Source organism: Dasypus novemcinctus, chromosome 2, assembly GCF_030445035.2.
Source record: "Dasypus novemcinctus isolate mDasNov1 chromosome 2, mDasNov1.1.hap2, whole genome shotgun sequence".
Classification (NCBI taxonomy): domain Eukaryota; kingdom Metazoa; phylum Chordata; class Mammalia; order Cingulata; family Dasypodidae; genus Dasypus; species Dasypus novemcinctus.
Genome location: NC_080674.1, coordinates 73833127 through 73842143, shown reverse-complemented (window position 1 = coordinate 73842143; position 9017 = coordinate 73833127). Strand labels below are relative to the sequence as shown.

The 9017-nt window shown below is 44.1% G+C and overlaps 1 pseudogene; it reads left to right on the top strand.

The window, feature by feature from the left end:
* The first annotated feature begins 7112 nt into the window (after positions 1-7112).
* On the top strand, positions 7113-8757 carry LOC101427613 (charged multivesicular body protein 5 pseudogene; annotated as a pseudogene).
* The last annotated feature ends 260 nt before the right edge of the window (positions 8758-9017 follow it).

Below are 9017 nucleotides of genomic sequence, written 5' to 3'. Positions count from 1 at the left end.
AATTTACATATCAGCCCCGAGTTTTCAAAGATTACCAATAACTCTACCTGCAAATTGTAACCTGAAAGAAGGAAGAGGTCACCAATGAAGAAAAGTTTTTTTTTAAGGATAGCAGGCAAAAGGATATGCTTAGGAAGAGGTGATTGGAGTAGAACCTTGTCTCGGATACACAACTTCATTACTTCTATTGGAAACACAGTGCCTCACAGGTGTGGTGGGTTGCTTGTAACTATTTGTTGAATTGAATTGCTTTTCTTTTTCCTAATTCCTTCATTCCATTAAATAAAAAATTATTGAGAACAATCAATGTATTTTGAAATGTTTTTAAGTGAAATATTATTTGAACCTGTTTAGTGTAAAAGTGAAATGAGAGAGCAATTAGTCCATACCAGACATTGTTCTAAGAACTTTAAATACTTATTTGATTAAATCCTGATGATGACCCTATAAAGTAGTACAGCAGATGTCCTGTCCATATCCCCTCTCACTCTCCTCTGCTCTGCAGACTGTTAACTGCAATCATCTGCAACTCTCTGCCTGAATAACCTTTTTACTTTTTTCTTCTGGCAGGAGCACTCTCAGTCCTCATGTAGGACACTCGGGGTGCTGAGAGGTAAGGTCCTCAGAAACAGTCCCCAGTCAGTGACAGGTAGGGATTTGGTGTTTAAATACACCAGCTTTCTTGCCCTTCTGTTGAGATAATACTGAGGTGTGTTCTACACACTGTCCCAGAGTTCACCAGTGAAAATAAACTCCAGTTGCCCAGAGAGGTAACTATTGGCTTCCTTCTCTTCCCCATTTCATTTTCCTACTCCCCTACTAAGAACATTCTAATGAAATTTCCAAATAAACTCCTTGCTGTCAAATCTTTGCCTCAGGGTGTGCTTCTCTTCTACAAAGATAAATAAGTAATAATATTGTCCCCATTTTGCAGATGAAAAAGCTGAAGCATTGAGAAGCCAGTCATTTGACCATGGTCACAGGGTTAGTAAGTGGTAGAGCTGGGCTCCAAACCACTACGTTATAATGCCATCATGCCTCTGTGTACTTTGTGCCAGGCACAGTGACAAGTATTCATGAAGTTTAATGTATAGATGATATTGTCTACATAAAATACCATGACTTTAAAATGCTGTTTGACCTAAAGTAAGGGGGAAATGGAAAGGAGAAATGAGTTTATATGGCTACGAGTTTCTAAAAAAGAGTCTGGAGGCTGGCAGAAGGTTTGCCCTCATGCACAACTGAGCAGAGTCAGAGAGACAGATAAAGCAGATACAACCCCCAGATATTGGTTCCTTTGAGGGCTAAAGAGACCCATGGGAGTTATGGTCATGGCCGATGGGGTTAACTACCAGGGCAGATGGCCCCTCTTTGGAAATGGTGTTTATGTGTGATGAATCTGGACTCAGATGGGATCTCCCTTCATAAGACTTTCATGCCAATGTGCTGGAGGTGCAGTTAATGTTGGGGTTTAAGATATATTTAGGGGATTTGAATCTCTGGACTGACAATGTGATAGCCAGATCCTGAGCCTCAACAGACTCCAGCACCTACAATCTGATTTATTGGACTTACCACACTCAGCTAAGATGGAGGTGAAGAAGGACAACCACCACACCATGGAGCCTAGAGTGATTACAACTGAAAATGGGAGGATTGCATCCAGCATCCAGGTGGAATCTGAGCCTCCTCTTGACATAAAGGTGCAATGGACACAACCAAACCAGTGTCCACATAGAAGAGGTGGCATTGGATTGGGAAAAGTGGACATAATGGACAAAGGGTATGGGGAAAGGCAGGAAGAGATGAGAGGTGGAGGCGTCTTCGGGACATGGAGCTGCCCTGGATGGTGCTTCAGAGGTAATCACCGGACATTGTAAATCCTCACAGGGCCTACATGATGGAATAGAGGAGAGTATGGGCCATGATGTGAACCAATGTATATGAGGTGCAGAGGTGCCCAAAGATGTACTTACCAAATCCAATGGATGTGTTCAGGATGATGGGAACGAGTGTTGTTGGGGGGGGGGGAGAGGGGGGGTGGGGGGGTGGGGTTGAATGGGACCTCACATATATATTTTTAATGTAATATTATTACAAAGTCAATAAAAAATAAAAAAATTAAAAAAAAAAATGTATAGATGATAGAATAAGCTCAGCTAGCTTATGTGACTTGTCCAAGGTCACAGAGGTAGAAATGGCAGAGTTAAGATTTGAACTCAGGTCCATGATCTTACTATTCTGACACTGCCCACCTGTTGGCCTGCAATGTTTAGTTGCTTTTCAACTAAGTGACACTCTAGTGGAAGTAAGCAGTTTCCAGGACTCTCAGTGGCAGGTCCAAAGGAACATGACTTACAGTCCCCAGATAGCTGGATTCTTTGTGCCCCTTTTTTTCCAGTGTGAAATTCATGAGTCTTTCTGGGTCAAGTTCTCCAGACTGCATTCTTTCTAGTACTTGCTCTGTTCAGGAACATTTCTGGATTGCTAGTCTTAACCATGTTGCATAAGTACAAGAGGCCCAGTGGCAACCCTGAGGAATGGATGGAGAGAGGCCTGGGAGAGAAAAGAGTGGGCTGCAAAAGGCAGGGGTGGGTGGGGTAGGGCAGCCCCCAATGACTGAGCACTTTCTCTGTTCTAGCAGCTTTATATAAGTTATATCATTCACTCCTCTCAGAAATTTCTTGATATTCATCCCATTTTAATCACTACGAAATGAGAGGTTCAGTAATTCACCCAAGAAATTCCTCAATGTTAAGTAATTTAAAACCCAAGTCTCCTGAAGTCTTGGCTAGGCAAGACGAAGGTCTGGTGTATTAGTCAGGGTTCTCTGGGGAAACAGAATCAACAAGAGAATCTGTCAATAGTATGCAATGTTATGAGTCCCTCATGTGACCATGGGGATGCACAAGTCCAGGTTCCACAGGCAGGCTGCAACCAGGGACTCCAATGAAAGTCCAGTGAAGGTTCTTGACGAGTTCTGGGAGATGTTGGCTGTCCAAAGACGAGCTGGGAAATTCTCACTTAATGCTGGAATCACTTCCCATTTTAAGGCATTCAACTGATTGCATAAAGCATCACTCATTGCTCATGGCAATCTCCCTGATTGATGTAATTGTAATCAGTTATCTACGATTTACCACTGCAGTAAAGTCAAGGTGACTAAAGTCCGTAAATGCCTTTGTATTACAGTCAGCCCAGTGCTTGCTTGACTAAACGACTAGGCACAATTACCTGGCCGAGTTGACATAATATCCTAACCATCTCAGTCTAGCTAGTCAAGAATGTAGAAAGATGCTAACTATTTCCAGGGCACTCCTTGTCTAGCACCTGCTGAGAGGTGCCAGGCAATTTCAAATTATGATGCTTCTAGCATAAAGTCCCTGAAGTGTTGTGCTCAAGTCACAGCTAGCTGGGGGTTAATGCTCATTGCCAGGGTAGGTCTGTCATTACCCAGAAAATAAGTCAGCGCACAAAGGTCATTCAGATCTTAAATACATTTCCCTTCACACTTATGAGCATTTTCCAGGTGTTGGGCATTACAAGATCAGGGTTAGAGAACAAGGAAAATATTTGGTTCATACTTAGGAGGGGCCTCCTGCCTGGTTTGAAAAACAATGAACCATGTGCAGACGGACCAGGATATCGTTGGGTTGGTTGGTGTGAATTCTGAACCTCTTCCATACACTCTTGATTAACCTAAAATACCTAGTTTGGGACCCCACAGTTTGAACAAGATGGAAAAATTTGGAAAGGAGCCAAAATAAGTATATCCTTATGCATTTTCCATAACATTCAAATTGTAAGAAAGGTCAGATTTATTTTTTGAAATAAAAATTAATCTGGTGCATGCACACACTCTTCTAAGTCGTTAAGTATCCCAGGATCAGTTGTTGCTGGGGTTCTACCTCCTGCTTATGTAGGAACTCTAGCTTGCTTGGCACCAGCCTCTGGTCCTGGACCTCATCTGTCAGTCACCACGTCATTGGAGGAGGATGGCTACCCTGGCATCTCCTTCCCTCGGTGCCAGTTGTGGCCTTGGGGAACACTACTGATGCTTCCAGAGTCATGGGGTCAGTGTCCAGCTCATCAGACACTGGGTGTCCTGGATCCTGTCACTGTGGGTCCCTGTGTGTGTGTGGGCTCAGGCCTCTACCCCTCCTGGAATGCTGTTTGTGCATATCCTTCCCAAGTCTTGGGTGATCATCCTAGGGGTAGCCCACCTTCTCTTGAACTTCAAGCTCACAACCTTGGCCAAATCCTTTCCCTAGGCTTTCATCCTTGAAACCAAAGTTCTAACTATAGCCTATCTCCCAGGCAAATTCTCTGCACCCCCTTCCCCTGACACAAAACAAAACAGAACCCAAAGCAAGACATGGTTTACCACCTGTATTAGTCAGCCAAAGGGGTGCTGATGCAAAGTACCAGAAATCTGTTGGCTTTTATAAAGGGTATTTATTTGGGGTAAAAGCTCGCAGTTACAAGGCCCTAAAGAGTCCAGTTCAAGGTACCAAAAGAGGCACTTCCGCACCAAACTCTGTTGTCACGAGTTGAAGCAAGATGGCGGGAGATGTCTGTGAGGGTTCAGCCTTCCTCTCTCTTAGCTACAGACAGGCATAGGGCTTGTTTCTTTCTGGACTCAGCTGCAAACTATCAGGCTAATGGCTCATCTCTCTTCCTGGGGCTGCAGGATCAAAGTTCTCTCCTCTGCCATGTCTATGGAGCCCTTTCTCCCTTCTTGCATCTTCTTCTTGAGTGAATGTCCATTTATATCATCCCACCAAGGGGAGGGGACTCAACCCTGAGTCACATCCTACTGAAGTGGTCAAATCAAAGCCCTAATCTTAACAGTTAATCAAGACATATCAGCTGAATCTAATGCATTCAAAGGGTATCACACCCAGAGGAACAGACCACTTTACAAACATAATCCTCTCTTTTGGGGTTCATAATAATATCATACTGCCACACCACCTATACCCCATCCCCCACCAACACACACAGGTGAGCAAACCAAGTCCTTTGGAAATGAAAGGCTATCTGAACCCCCTCCATCCCCCTGCCCCCCATATAGAGCATTTATAAACTAGTGTATTATAGTGGCTGAGAGTATGGATGCTTCCACCCATGTTCCAGCTCTGCCAAATATTTGCCGAGTAACCTTGGACAGATTGCTTAACTTCTCTGTTTTCTGATGTGTAAACTGGGGGCAATCACCACCTCTCAGGATGTTGAGTTAATGCTTGTTCGGCGTATAGCATGATGCCTAACAAGCCCCCAGAGCAGGAGCACTGCAAGGGCTCACACGCCTCATCCCAGCTCTGCTCTGAGGGTGGCAAAGCCCTCTTCTGAGGTCTAGGCAAAGATAGGGGATGTGTCAAACATCATAGAAGCATTTTAAAATAAAACCCACCCCGAGGTAAAGCAATGCCTGTGTTTCTAAGGTGCGTCATTGGACATGACTGTCCCTCGCTGGATTCAGGAATTGAGAAACTGCAATGCATGGCAGAAGCCGTATTTCCATTTTCAATTGTGAACCTCCCTTTGCACCAAAGAGTTGGAGGTGTGAAAAGAACACCAGGTCAGAAATGCCAGCAAAGCTTTACTGTAAAGGATCTAGGAGGGCCCACTGTAGGGGAAGCAAAATAGTTCTTAAGGGAGTTGAATCGACAGTTTACACATTGGGGAGGGTGTGGGATCATAGGGAGATGTCCTTTTCCCCATCCCCAGGGTTTGCTTTTATGTTTTTTAAATCATTTGGACACCATAAGCCCAGTGCTGAACGTTTTTCAAAGGCCTACAAAATGTTTTAGATTAAAAATTTAAATTGATTTTAAAACAAGAAAAAAATGGCCAAATCAAAATTTAAAAATTATTTTGGAAGTTATTAAATGCCTTTCAAAACATTTTCAACAGCATCTATTTTTAAAATAGAATGCTAGTGCTTTTTACTATATTTGGTATCACATGGGGTGGTGTCTGTAAAAGTAGGCCTTAGGACTCACAAAGGACAAAGTGGCACAGCCCTGCCCTCACTCCGTGGAGACCAGTCCCAGGCCCATTTGGGTTTAGGAGATGATGGGCGCGAGGACGGGGTCTGTGTTACGGGATGGGGGTGAGTGGAGGGAGGCTGAAGGTCTGGTGGAAGGCAGACATGGCGATAGAGGAGAGTGGTCCACGTACAGCTTCAACTGGGTTCAAATCAGACTCTGCCTCTTTAGGCCCTGAACAACTTGCTTTACCTCCCTAAAACTCAATTTCATCACTGGCACAAAGGCGATAAGACCCGAGAATTTCTGTGAAGATTAAAGGAGAGAACGAACATAAGGTGCTTCGCTCTGTGCCTAGGAAACCCTAGGTGCTTACTAAATGCTAGCTATTGTAGTCGTGGCATTCAGCAGCCTCTCAGAGGAAAGGGAGGAGTCTTCTCACTAAGGCTTTGGCTCTAACTTGAACCACAGAGAAAATATTCAGTAAGCGGATGTTGACTGGATGCACTCTTGTTTCACTGTTGAGCAAAAGGAGCAGAGCAGAGAGGTTATGTGACTCCTCTTGGATCCCAAGTCCTGAGCTGAAGGCAGGGAGGGTGAGGAGGTGGGGCCAGGTCTGGGTGGGGAGTCTGTGGAAAGCACATGTGTGGGTCTCCAGGAGATTTTTCTGGAACTGAAGTGCAATGCCCCAGAGGACAGACAGGAGAGTTCCTTAGATGGGTGGATGCAGGCGCCTCTTCTGCAGCTCCAGGGAGCAGAAATTGAGCCTAGGAATTTGGAAAGAGAGTTAAAGGCTGCTGGCAACAGGGGACCAATTATATCTGCTGTGCCAGGAACAAGCAGACACAGGGCATGTCCCTGAGAGCTGCAGTCCTCTCACATTAAGGCAGGGTCAAAATCAAAACTAAGCCTGAAATTAAAAAAATAAAAAAGCAAAAAGCCCCCCAAAAAACTAAGTCTGAGGTCAAATGAACACAAGCTGTTTATTCATAACCTTGTGGCAAGGGGACCCATTTGCAGGTCACTCTCTTTTCAGGAGGAATTCAAAGGTGTTAGAAAGGAGAGACATTTTAAAGAGTAAAAAGGCAGGATAAAAATATTTTTTTTAAAATCCATGGAAGTATGAGGTGAGGAGCCCCCGCTTCTCTAGACAGGGGGCTCGGGGTGGGGAGGCGTAGGCGTGAGAGGACGCACAGTGGCTCGAAGGACAACTGCGGAGACGAGGCGGATGGCGCAGGTCTACTTTATTGAGGAAGTACAAGCAGTTTTATAGAGTATGAAGAGAGGGGATTGGTGGAGGGTGATTGGGTTCTGACAGGCTAGATTAGCTGTTGTTACCTTATAAGGGCATAGAAGCAGAGCTCGTCTACTAGGCTGGTCAGTAGTTACTAGGGAGAGCTTAAATTTGAGAGGGCTGAGCTGGGTAGCTCGCTGACAGGTGGAAGAGAGCAGGCGTGTCTTTACGAGGTAGGAGGCCCTGAGATTGGCCCAGACGGAGGTGGTGTGAGGGGGCTTGCGTGAGTTTCCCCTGCGGGGAGGCGTAGGTGCATACCTCGTCCCGAGGGGCCAGCCAAGGGAGGCGTATTTCATGCCTCAGACCTCGGAGGCGGCCAGTTCTGAGAGCCAAATTTTTGCATGCTTGCCCTCAGAACTACACTACACAAACAGTGAACCCTGGGTTAAACCATGGACTTTAATAAATAGTATAAATATTTTAAAATGTGCTATCATCAATTGTAACAATGCCCCACAGCTATGCAAGGTGTTGGTGGTGGGGTAGTATGTGGGAATGACTGTTCTGTAAGCCCATAAATTCTCTAATAAAGAAAAAAAATAAACACAAAATACTGAGATGAGTTCTGATTGGCAAGAATTCTATGAAGATGGGAGTTTGGACATGGGGAAACTATCCAGTTGGTCTTCAAGTACATTTGGCAGTTCTTGAATGGCTGCAAGGGACAAGTGAGCAGTTTGGGGACATTTCTAAAGAAGGCTTGTGGAGTGTTTGGGTTTCTTCGCGGCCGCCCGAGATGAACCAGATCTTTGGTGCGTAGCAGGGCAGATTCCATTGACAAAAAGATTTCCCGACTGGAAGCGGAGCTAGTGAAGCATAAGGATCAGATCAAGAAGATGAGAGAAGGTCCTGCAAAGAATATCGTCAAGCAGAAAGCCTTGCGGGTTTTAAAGCAAAAATGAATGTATGAACAGCAGCGGGACAATCTCGCCCAACAGTCATTTAACATGGAACAGGCCAATTACACCATCCAGTCATTGAAGGACACCAAGACCATGGTTGATGAAATGAAAAAAGCATATAAGCAAGTGAAAATTGATCAGATCAAGGATTTACAAGACCAGTTAGAGGATATGATGGAAGATGCTGAGTCGTAGTTATGGCACCCCAGGCTTAGATGAAGATGACCTAGAAGTAGACCTGGATGCCCTGGGTAATGAGCTTCTGGCTGATGAAGACAGGTCCTATTTGGATGAAGCAGCATCTGCACCTGCAATTCCAGAAGGTGTTCCCACTGACACAAAGAATAAGGATGGTGTGCTGGTGGATGAATTTGGATTGCCACAGATTCCTGCTTCATAGACTTGCATCATTCGAGTATATCAAGTAAAATAAACACATATTCGGACAACTGGGAAATATTTATCTTTCCAAATTTACCATAACAGGTTTAGGTTTCTTTCCTTCCTTTGAAGGAAAGGTTAATTATATTGCTTTTTTTTTCTTCCCTTAAAGAGACTTATTGCTTGGGGCTGCTTTCTTTGTACTAAATTTGTGTTCCTTTTCTCTTATGAAAGATTAACTTAAACATATCAATGGCTAAGTAAGACTTCTTTTCTTTCATTAATCATAATTTGAAATAAAACCAAGGAAATGGGGATCTTTCAATTCTATGACACTGTAACTCTATAATTTCAAAATGACCTGCTGTATTGAAAAGACAAAGATGGGATTGTTAGGACTGTTCATATTATAATTCAAAACCATTTTATATTGTAGTATTATTGGTTGGT